At 44.0% G+C, this 10385-nt stretch overlaps 1 pseudogene; it reads right to left on the bottom strand.

Moving 5' to 3' along the window:
* Positions 1-4988: 4988 nt before the first annotated feature.
* Positions 4989-10385, bottom strand: part of LOC104988333 — an 18040-nt pseudogene continuing 12643 nt past the window's right edge.

Here is a 10385-nt window from a genome sequence, read left to right as displayed (position 1 = left end):
GCTTCTTTCCTGGCTTCAAGTACTCAGGGAAGCTTCAGTTGTTAGCATGCAGTGGTGACCAGTAACTTCTAGTGATATATGCTCTGACCTGCCCTAATTGTCCCCTTTAGGCACTAATTTTTTATAATAACACGAAGTTTTCAATAATCTTTACCTCCATCAGTGACCTTGGGGAGTGGACTTTGAAAATCCTCCCAAAATAGAGAATTCTACTGTAATGTCTTCCTTGGGGTTTTGCTTGAGTATCACTGACTCGATGGACATGAGTTTGAGGAAACTCTGGGAAGTAATGAAGGACAAAGAAGCCTGGCTTACTGCAGGTCAAATAATCACAAAGATTTGGACTTAGCAACTGAAGAGCAACGAGAACATAGTATCTAGAGAAGCTGGTGTTTGGGTGGGAGTGGAGAAAGGTTTAGAAGAAAGAGGAGACTGTTGGGCACCGGTGCAAGTCCTTCATTTGCAAGCTAAGGAGCACAAGGTTTTGAATGTGTATCAAAGGTTAAAAAAAGAAATCAACTGTTTTCTGCAGGAGTGAGAGCTTTGACTAAGTTTGTTCTCTAGATTTTGTTGAGGGATGTGGGAGAGACTTGGGGTGGGCTGAATCTGCAGAAACCAGGTGACCAGCTGCTGGATGGCCAAGCTCATGGTAGACATTCTGCACTAGGTGGAAAAGGAGTCCAGAGAAAAAGTCTCCCTTCTGGAGTGTACTTACTAACGTATGAGGTTGTTGTGGCAGATCACTTCAGTGGTGTATTGAGGCAAGTAAGAAATGCATGATGGGTGGTTTGCTTTGGTCAACTCCTTGGGCAGTTAGATGACTGAAAGTCTGGTTACTTCATTCCATGGCTGGAATCATCCTTGGGAAAGAAAGCTAGATCAGATCCACACATATTTCTTCATTAAACCACAAGCATAGGAAGATTTATAAGGCAATTGCAGATGTTTTAGACATGAGGGACCAAATGAGGTAGTTTCATTTAAGAGGTTGATATTGGACTGTGCAGGTGGCCATAGTTACAGCTTTTTGTGTTACGCTAGAGATGTGGGCAGAGAAGGCAATGGCACCCCACTCCAGTACTCTTGCCTGGAAAAATCCCATGAATGGAGGAGCCTGGTAGGCTGTAGTCCATGGGGTTGCTAAGAGTCAGACATGACTGAGCGACTTCCCTTTCACTTTTCACTTTCATGCATTAGAGAAGGAAATGGCAACCCACTCCAGTGTTCTTGCCTGGAGAATCCCAGGGACAGGGAAGCCTGGTGGGCTTCTGTCTATGGGGTTGCACAGAGTCGGACATGACTGAAGCAACTTAGCAGCAGCAGCAGCAGCAGAGATGTGGGAAACTGACAAGAGACCAACAGCCTTTACAACTCTCCTTGCAGTGTGATTTCAGGCTAGAAATAGTTGGCAAGGAAAGGCCTACTGGTAAGGCTGAGGAAGGGAGTAATCTGAGCCAGTCCTTTAGCTCCTGTTTCAGCATGAAAAACAGAAACATCGGCTCAGTCAGAGTTCTGTGTCATCATTCAAAAATAGATGTGATTTTGCTTGACTCAATATTTAGCCTTGGGGGTGGCAGCCATAACCTCTGAACAGAAGATTGCCTCCTCCCAGGATGCATAATAATTCATATTTGATCCAGAATCAGGAACTCAGAAAGTCCTCTTAGGGCCACTTGCTCCTTGCAGGCACGCATGCAATCTCAAAGGTGGAATTATCATCATGATGCCCATATTCCAGATGAGGAAACTGAGGTTAAGGGACTTGATCAAGGTCACACAGCTAAGCACGTATAAAGTCAAGCACAAACCCAGGGCAACAACAGTCCTCAAATTGTGTATTTTTGCTCTGCACCCACCAGGGGTGAAGGGTCATGATCTATCACTAATTGTTTAGGCAGAAGTAAGAAATATTCAGACTTAAATGGAAGAAACTAAGGAAAACTACTAGAACATTCAGCTATGACCTCAATCGAACACCTTATGATTATACAGTGGAGGTGACAAATAGATTCAAGGGATTAGATCTGGTAGGCAGAGTGCCTGAAGAACTGTGGATGAAGTTTCCTAACATTGTACAGGAGGTGGTGACCAAAACCACCCCCGAGAAAAAGAAATGCCAGGAGTCAAAGTGGTTGTCTGAGGAGGCCTTACAAACAGCTGAGCAAAGAGAAGCCAAAGTCAAATGAGAAAGGGAAAGATATACCCAATGGAATGTAGATTTCCAGAGAATAGTAAGCAGAGATAAGAAAATCTTAAGTGAATACTGAAAGGAATAGAGGATAACAGTAGTATTGTAAAGACTGTATATCTCTTCAATAAAATTGGAGATACCATAGGAACATTTCATACAATGATGGACACAATAAAGGACAGAAAAGGCAAGGATGTAACAGAAGCAGGAGAGATTAAGAAGAGGTAGCAATACACAGAATTATACAAAAAAGGTCACAATGACCTGGATAGACATGATGTTGGGGTCACTTATGTAAAGCAAGACATCCTGGAGTATGAAGTCAAGTGGCCTAAGGAAATATTAGTGGAAGTGATGGAATTCCAGCTGAGCTGCTAAAAGTCCTAAGAGATGATGCTGTAAAAGTGTTGCACTCAATACCTCAGCAAATTTGGAAAACTCAGCAGTGGCCACAGGACTGGAAAATGTCAGTGTTCATTCCAATTCTTAAGAAGGGCAATTCCAAAGAATATTCAAACTATCAAAAACTGCACTCATCTCACATGCTAGAAGGTAATGCTCAAAATTCATCAAACTAAGCTTCAACAGTACATGAACTGACAGATTCCAGATGTAGAAGTTGGAATTAGAAAAGGTGGATGTACCAGAGTTCAAATTGCCAACATCCGTTGAATCATACAGAGAATAAGGGAATTCCAGAAAAAACACATTTGCATCTGCTTCACTGACTATACTAAAGCCTTTCATTGTGTGGACCACAACCAACTGTGGAATAGTCTTAAAGAAATGGTAGTCCCAGATCACCGTATCTGTCTCTTGAAAAATCTATATGCAGTTTAAAAAGTGACAGAGCCAGGTGGAACAGCTGAATGATTCAAAATTGGGAAATGAGCACAAGAAGGTATATATTGTTACTCTGCTTATTTAACCTATATGTAAGACACATCATTCAACATGCTGGGCTGGATAATCCCAAGCAGGAATCAAGATTACTGGGAGAAATAACAACAGCAGATATATGAAGATGTTACCACCCTAATGGCAGAAAAGGAAGAGGAACTAAAGAACCTCTTTATGAGGGTGAAAGAGAAGAGGAAAAGTCTGCCTTAAAAGTAAATATTCAAAAAACTAAGATCATGACACTCAGTCCCATCACTTCATGGCAAATAGATGCAGGAAAAGTGGAAACAGTGGCCGATTTTATTTTCTTGGGCTCCAAAATCACAATGGACCTTGACTACAGCCATGAAATTAAAAGACACTTGCTCCTTGGAAGTAAAGCTATGACAAACCTGGACAGTGTATTAAAAAGCAGAGACATCACTTGGCTGACAAAAGTCTGTAGTGTCAAAGCTATGGCTTTTCCTGTAGTCTTGGACAGATGTGAGATTTGGACCATAAAGAATGGGGAACACCTAAGAATTGATGTTTTTGAATAGTGGTGCTGGAGAAGATTCTTGAGAATCCCTTGTACAGCAATGAAATCAAACCAGTCAGTCCTAAAGGAAATCAAACTGTGACCCCTGCTGTACCATCTTAGGCCTCTACTGAGGGTGTTCATGTGGAATGAACTGATGCTTCCACTCCAAAACTGCCTAACCATGGCAATTCGAACCAAATGTTTTGTAGTACTACCCCTGGAGGAAGTTGAGAAAGGTTTAAGATTCTGCAGACCCTGAGTCCCCTAATTCTTGAGTTGCAGTCTCCCCATCAGAGTTGGAGGCCAAAGAAGGCGCATTCTGGGCCCTGGAGGAGGATAATGGCTCAGGGATCCACAGGGGCCGTCACTTGCCAAGTGAAACTGGAAAGGACACAGCAGGTGTGTGTGGCAGAGAGCTGGTGACTTGGGTGGGGGGACAAAAAAGAACCCTCTTAGTATGAAAAAGCTCACCTAGAGTCCCTGGAGCAGAAGCCCACTGCCAATGTTCATCTGAGATGTGATGATTGAATATTTTCATTACCCCTTATAATCCCTCTGATTAAGGAGGTGGTGGAGTTGGTGGTGGAAGAGTCATAAACTCTTTCATGGTCTAGACCATCCCCTAGCCACTATCTTTGAGGCTACATCTACCCAGCTCCATCTACCCAGCTCCACTCATGTGGTTCTGCAGGAAACTGACAATCATGATTGCTGCTGGATCAGGGCTACATAACCATGTAAAGCCACTCATAGGACCCCATGGCACTGCCAGTATGGTTGACCTCCAGCTGGACATGTAATCTGTGGTGGGCCATTCAGAGCACTCCCTTGAACCATGATGTCTCTGAGCTTCTTTCCTTACAGGTTAGATGCCTTAGGGATATAAAACCCTAAGGCAGGTAGCTTTGGATTCCCTCACTAGGTATAGAAGCCTTAAGGAACAAAGCTGTCAGGCTAAGACAATGAAGAGAGTGGGGAAAGAGTGAGGATGAGAAAGAGAGAACTGATGACTTCTGATTTGTTGGGTCCACTCACTGAGATCTTTGGATCTGCTCTGGTTCCTGTGTCTCAGATCCCCAGAATCCTTCCAATAAGTACCCCCTTTCTTTGAAGCCAGTTGGAGTTGGACTCCTCTCATTCATGATTCAGACTTGGTACCAGATCCTTCATGATCATTATGCATTATACATCCCAGAGCCAAACTGAGACACCCATTTATTTTAACACCATTAGGAGTGAAACCCTTTATTCTTTACTGAGAATAGGGTTTGCAGAGCACCAAATGCAGTTCACCAGCATTCCTGGGAAGGAGTTCCCTAAGTGTGAGCAAGTGTGTTTTAGGAGCAGCCTGATTAATTCTTGAACCAGTCCAAGCATTTACACTGCCTGAACTAGGCCAATTCTGTCATTTCCTCAATCATAAACAGAGAAATACAGCCTCAGGAAGACGTCACCCAGGATCCAGGTCTCTGAGTTGTTATCTTCCTCCGTGCCCTCTTCAGTTCAGTTCAGTTCAGTCACTTAGTTGTGTCCAACTCTTTGCAACCCCATGAATTGCAGCACACCAGGACTCCCTGTCCATCACCAACTCCTGGAGTTCACCCAAACTCATGTCCATCGAGTTGGTGATGCCATCCAGCCATCTTATTCTCTGTCCTCCGCTTCTTCTCCTGCCCCTAATCCCTCCGAGCATCAGAGACTTTTCCAATGAGTCAACTCTTCACATGAGGTGGCCAAAGTATTGGAGTTTCAGCTTTAGCATCAGTCCTTCCAAAGAACATCCAGGACGGATCTCCTTTAGAATGGACTGGTTGGATCTCCTTGCAGTTCAAGGGACTCTCAAGAGTCTTTTCCAACACCACAGTTCAAAAGCATCAATTCTTTAGCACTCAGCTTTCTTCACAGTCCAACTCTCCCATCCATACGTGACCACTGGAAAAACCATAGCCTTGACTAGACGGGCCTTTGTTGGCAAAGTAATGTCTCTGCTTTTGAATATGCTGTCTAGGTTGATCATAACTTTCCTTCCAAGAAGTAAGTGTCTTTTAATTTCATGGCTGCAATCACCATCTGCAATGATTTTGGAGCCCCGCAAAATAAAGTCTCACACTGTTTCCACTGTTTCCCCATCTATTTGCCATGAAGTGATGTGATCAGATGCTATGATCGTAGTTTTCTGAATGTTGAGCTTTAAGCCAACTTTTTCACTCTCTTCTTTCACTTTCATCAAGAGGCTTTTTAGTTCCTCTTCACTTTCTGACATAAGGGTGGTGTCATCTGCATATCTGACATTATTGATATTTATCCTGGCAATCTTGATTCCAGCTTGTGCTTCTTCGAGCCCAGCATTTCTCATGATGTACTCCGCATATAAGTTAAATAAGCAGGGTGACAATATACAGCCTTGACGTACTCCTTTTCCTATTTGAAACCAGTCTGTTGTTCCATGTCCAGTTCTAACTGTTGCTTCCTGACCTGCGTATAGGTTTCTCAAGAGGCAGGTCAGGTGGTCTGGTATTCCCATCTCTTTCAGAATTTTCCACAGTTTATTGTGATCCACACAGTCAAAGCCTTTGACATAGTCAATAAAGCAGAAATAGATGTTTTTCTGGAACTCTCTTGCTTTTTCAATGATCCCAACGGATGTTGGCAATTTGATCTCTGGTTCCTCTGCCTTTTCTAAAACCAGCTTGAACATCTGGAAGTTCATGGTTCACGTATTTCTGAAGCCTGGCTTGGAGAATTTTGAGCATTATTTTACTTGCATGTGAGATGAGTGCAATTGTACAGTAGTTTGAGCATTCTTTGGCATTGGCTTTCTTTGGGATTGGAATCAAAACTGACCTTTTCCAGTCCGGTGGCCACTGCTGAGTTTTCCAAATTTGCTGGCACATTGAGTGCAGCACTTTCACAGCATTATCTTTCAGTATTTGAAATAGCTCAACTGGAATTCCATCACTTCCACTGGCTTTGTTCATAGTAATGCTTTCTAAGGCCCATTTGACTTCACATTCCAGGATGTCTGGCTCTAGGTGAGTGATCACACCATTGTGATTATCTTGGTCGTGAAGATCTTTTTTGTACAGTTCTTCTGTATACTCTTGCCACCTCTTCTTAATATCTTTTGCTTCTGTTTGAAAGGTGCTAAAGCAGTGGCCTCGAGAATCCTGGGGGAGTCAGAGACACACACCAGTCAGCCTGAGCCCTTACCTGCAACTGCCCTCAATATCCATCCCTGCCACACTTCTTGGTTTTATTTCCCTCTTTTGGTAAAGTATCAGGTGGTTTTCTCAGCAGCTGGGGACGTGAGGGTTCATCCAGAAATGAAAAGGGCCAAGACATGTGGTTGTCATATAGTAGTGGAGTTGGGGATGAGAGGATGAGAAATTTGGGATTATCAGAAGCAAAGCAATATACAGAGGACTGGATAAACAACAAAGTCCTAATGTATAGCACAGGGAACTATATTCAATATTCTTTGATGAACTGTAATGAAAAGAATAAGAAAAAGAATATATATTTTTGTATGTGTGTAACTGAGTCAGTTTGCTGTGCAACAGAACTTAAGGCAACACTGAAGATCAGCCATACTTCAATACAATTTTTTAGAAAAGAACAAGAGTGTCCCATGTTTCTCCTCACACTCTATTTCTTTACTTCTGAATCCTGGCCCTTGTTTTCTCCCCAGAGAATGCCAGTTCTTCTCCTGAATCCCCACAATCTTTTTTTTTTTTTAACTTTTAATTTTGTTTTGGAGTATAGCTAATTAACAATATTTTGGGTTTCAGGTGGACAGTAAAGGGACTCAGTCATCGTATCCATGTATTCTTGTTCCAAAGACACCCCTCCCATCCAGGCTGCCACATAACATTGAGCAGAGTTCCCTGTACTACTCAGTAGCTTGTTGTTTGTTATCCACCTTAAATACATTCATAGCAGTGCTCATAACACATTCTTTAAGACTTTGCTCAGGCCCTCTGGGGAGATTCCTTGGACCCACACTCACCCTCTTTGGCCACTCCAGGCTTGGATGCATGAATTACTCTGGTGCTCTACCCACACCGGTTGGTCTGTAATACTCATCACCACTAATCTGCTCCCAAGGCCCATTTGAGAGGACCTTGGGATGCCATTTCCATGGAATCCAGTGTAAATTAGCCTAGACCCAAGCAGGTCTCCTTATGGCTCCATGAACTGCGGGGTTAGAATTACTGAAATTCCCTCTCTTCCTCAAAGCCTTCTTTGAGCCCATCAGCCTGATCTGAACTCCCACTGGGAGCTGACATGAAGCCTCCACCCTGTGCCGGGGCTGAGCAGTCACTGTGCACCCTTTATTCACCTTAGCATCCAACTTTCCCACCGAGGGAACTTGTACTCTAACTCCCAGAGGGGGAACTGGGCTTAGCAAGGGGAAGTTGCAGCCAAGAACTAAGGTAACCAAGTAACTTATCATTCAAAGCAGGAAAACTTTGAGAAGGGAAGGGAGAGTGTTAATTTATGCTGGGACAGCACACTGGGACTGTCTGCAGCCATCTCCTTGTCACATGGCTTATTTCAGGGACTGCTAGAGCTGACATTCTGTGTTCATGCATCTGAGGGCTCTGATTGAATAGAAGCTCTTTGAGGACTGAGGACCTTAGTGTTCCCCTCTCTTTGTGACTTCCACCATGCCAGCATCGGGTGGTGTCTCCACATTTATTTCAGGATGATCAGTGTCCCAGACAGCCCTTTACTCTCAAGTGGTTTTTTTTTTTTTTTCTGGCAGGCACTGGCCCAGCCACAGGGCTCAGCAGCATCTGCAATGGTGTGACATGGCCTGCAGAGGGCAGCCTCCTTCCAGCAGTAGCCCAAGGGTTTCTGCAAATTCCTATTTGAGAACCAACCCTCAGGGTTGTCCCCTCACCTTGAGGATGTAGGCTTGAGCTGGCACTGGATACTTGATGCCATTGATGGTGAAGATAATAGAGGGCAGGGTATTGATGGTAAAACATGAAATGTAGTGCTGTTAGTGAGAGAGGGAGAGAGGTTGGCCCTGGAGATCCTTGTTGTGTGTGAAGACTGGGAGTGATCCATTGGCGTGACCCTTCTCCTTGGAACCCCGTGGTGTGGCCCCGATGAGCTTCTGGATATTATTACCAGCGTTGTTGGTCTGATGATCAGTGATGTCACAGTGTCCACAATGGCATGACATCCTCCAGAACAAGCAATAACCTTACTTTTCATGGAGATGCTGAGACATCAGGACAAAGCAGGTGTCAAGGTTTCTCTGAATCTCCCCAGAATTGCCTCCTCCCAGACTGTTTCCTGAACATCTCTTCATCTCTTGCCTTGACTTTACCTTTGCTCTGATCACAGCACCTTCCTTGACATCCTTGAATACAGTATTTGAATACACCAGGCTCTTTAGTACCTTGACACAAGCTGGTCTTCCTTCCTGGAAGACCCTCCTCACCTTTGAGTAGCTAATTTCTTCTCATCTTCCAGATTCCAGCTTAACTGTCATGGTTTGTGGATGTATATCCACAGTGTGTATCAGGCTCCTGTTTTGGTCACTCTCTGTAAACCCTCTGTATACCCACATAAACTTAGGTATATGCTAGACCTAAGTGACAATTCACTATGTGACTGAGTCATTTCTTGTACATCTGCCTTCTTAGATGTGAAGGAAAGTTTTATTCTCATTGCCTCACTAAAATGCCTGGCAAATAGTGGATGCACAATGTTTGTCTGTTAAATGAGTGAACAAAGACTGTGAAAATAATGAATGAGGATCATCCAGAGAGCTGTATCCAGTGTCAAACAAAAATGGGTCAAACACACAGTGAAGATGGAGGTTCCCAGGGGCAGCAGATTCTCATAGGGATGGGGAAGACTGGCTGTCCTGGGAGAGGGTGTCTCCCAGCACTGTTCATTTACCCAGCTCAGACACTGAGGCCCTGGCCAGGTGATAACTGACTAGTCCAGGGGACCTCCAAAGGACAGGTCAGCATTTGTCTGAGGGTATTACACAGAAACCCATCCATTATTGCCTCTTGTCCTCAAGTCATTTCTGTATCCCACCTTCCTGATTCTCTCAGTCAGCACCTTCTGCACTGGGTGCCTGAGGGAGGCAATAAGTAGCTGTGGTTATGTGGGGTGTTTTTTTATTATGAGTTGCTTTCAGGTCTCAGGACTGTGGCCAACCTCTTTCCGTTGCTGGCTAGCTTCTCCCTAAGGAGACCAGTTTTCCCCATTTGTTCAGGACTTTCCCTGTTTTTAAACTGATATTTATATGTACTGAACACTTCCTTGGTCCCATGTAGCTCTGGACAATTGGTCATCTTATCATAACTCTGTTTGGGCTGAGGAAATTCTCCCTAATCCTTTTTTCACCACACTGTAGGGTCCTCTAACCATGCTCCCCACCTCACACTCAGGGGTGCAGTTCTTCCCCAGCTGCACAGACCTCTCTGGACCCTGTGAAGGACCCTGCTCAAAGCCCTGGTCAGGAGGCCTGGAGTGATTATGGATCCACAGATGGTTTGTGTATCTTTGTGTTTGTGTGTTTATTTGTGTGTGTATTCCTATGTGGCTCTGTGTGTATGCTTGTGTGTCTCTGCCTGACTATGCATGTTTATCTGTGCCTGTGTTTTTTTTTTTTTTTTTCTGTGCCAGCCTATGGGAATACCAGACCACCTGATGCCTCTTGAGAAATTTGTATGCAGGTCAGGAAGCAACAGTTAGAACTGGACATGGAACAACAGACTGGTTCCAAATAGGAAAAGGAGTATGTCA

The sequence above is a fragment of the Bison bison genome, unplaced genomic scaffold (assembly GCF_000754665.1).
Source record: "Bison bison bison isolate TAMUID 2011002044 unplaced genomic scaffold, Bison_UMD1.0 scf7180017864124, whole genome shotgun sequence".
NCBI classification, from domain to species: domain Eukaryota; kingdom Metazoa; phylum Chordata; class Mammalia; order Artiodactyla; family Bovidae; genus Bison; species Bison bison.
The sequence above is the reverse complement of the archived record's forward strand: the minus strand, read 5'-3'. Positions and strand labels throughout refer to the sequence as shown.